At 35.2% G+C, this 1,711-nt stretch overlaps 1 pseudogene; it reads left to right on the forward strand.

Annotated features, from left to right (window-relative positions):
• The first annotated feature begins 386 nt into the window (after positions 1-386).
• On the forward strand, positions 387-1,370 carry LOC149140134 (bifunctional riboflavin biosynthesis protein RIBA 1, chloroplastic pseudogene; annotated as a pseudogene).
• The last annotated feature ends 341 nt before the right edge of the window (positions 1,371-1,711 follow it).

Here is a 1,711-nt window from a genome sequence, read left to right on the forward strand (position 1 = left end):
ATGTTAGGCATGGGTAGCATGTGTATATTTTGCCTATGTATGAACTTGTTATTCTTCTGTTACATATAGAGAGTCCATCTAGCAACCTTGACCATACACTAGTTTTTGTCTCTTTTGTTAGAGATGTAGAATATCTGTTGGCAAGAAAAATTAATAGTGTCCTTACAACTTTACCTAATATGCTTGATATGGTTCCCTAGGGGGTAACTGGTAATAATTGCAAGTTAGAAGATTGTTTAAATAAAGACAACTAGAATATGGGACAAATTCACCTATGTGCTACAATGAATCCAAGCATAACAACAATTAAGTGCCGAGTAAGCTCCGACCCAACACATATTACAACTCCATCCCAACTCATGTGTATGGCAGCGTCATAAGAAAATATGACTATTACAAATGAATCAAACAAAAGGGATAATACAAAAGTGAAGAAAATAGAACTTGACACTAAACTAGAAACAATAACTAGCTTGAATCAACTACAAAAATCATCTTCCATAAAGGAAGAAGTCCTAAGAAGTCTTGAATTGCCACTTATGGTACTGGAAAAATAAAATGAAGAGAAGATTCTTACTACATTTAGAATATTTGTGGATGCAAAAGTGGGTACAACTACTAAGGTATCAACAACAGATAGGGTGAAGACAATTTTGGCCCTCACATCTCCAGATTCTAAACCTGGTGATTTTAGGAGACTTGGTCATACCTTCCCTTTGAAATACAAAGAAGGTGGAGTCCTAAAGAGATCTGTTCATACAGAAGCATCTGCAGATCTGGTAACATTAGCAAGATTAAATCCTATTGTAGTGCTTTATGAGATAGTTGATGATGATGGTTCAATGGCTCGCTTACCAAGGTTGCAAAAATTTTCATAGGAGCATAATTTACCACTTATATCTATTGCAGATCTTGTTAGGTACAAGAAGAAATGTGAAAAGTTGGTGGAACAAAGTGCTATTGCTAGGTTTCCTACAATGTGGGGACCATTTCAGGAATATTTCTACCGTTCAATGTTGGATGACATGGAACACATTTCCATGGTTAAGAGTAACATGGGTGATGGACTAGATGTATTGGTGAGGGTTCATTCTGAATGTCTCATGAGATATATCTTTGGGTCAGCTAGGTGTGACTGTGGAAACCAACTAGCACTAACTATGCAATGGATTGAGCTAGCTGGGAGAAGAGTGTTGGTTTACTTGTGTGGTCATGAGGATAGTGGTATTAGTTTGGGACACAAAACGCGAGCTTACAATCTTTATGATGAAATCCATGATACTGTTGAAGCTAGTGTGGATCTTGTTGGTTGCTCATTGACTCCCATGAATAATAGTGCTAAGGAATCTAAAAATATTGTAACATACTAAATTTAACCCAACCTTCACATGTTTCTTAGCAGATTGAACAAGAGGAGCAACAAATGTTTTTACAAATGCAGGTTCTCTTAGTGCTTTTGATATGGTATTCTCCACAACTGCTTGAGATGGTTGGTCATCATATATGAATAAGGTCTTCATGATTATATCAACTAATAGTGATGTATAATAAATATTGACTTCACCTGCACATTCATAGTAATTATTTCATTGCAAAAAATAACAATCAAAATAGAATTCAACAAGAAATGAGGAATTACAATATGACAAAATTATCCAAATGATCAAAGAAGGATGTCTGTGTGGAAAAATTAATCCAAATGGAAAAATAT

This window comes from Pinus tabuliformis, chromosome X (assembly GCF_031772625.1).
Source record: "Pinus tabuliformis cultivar Carrire ecotype Pingquan chromosome X, CPIR1, whole genome shotgun sequence".
Lineage (NCBI taxonomy): Eukaryota > Viridiplantae > Streptophyta > Pinopsida > Pinales > Pinaceae > Pinus > Pinus tabuliformis.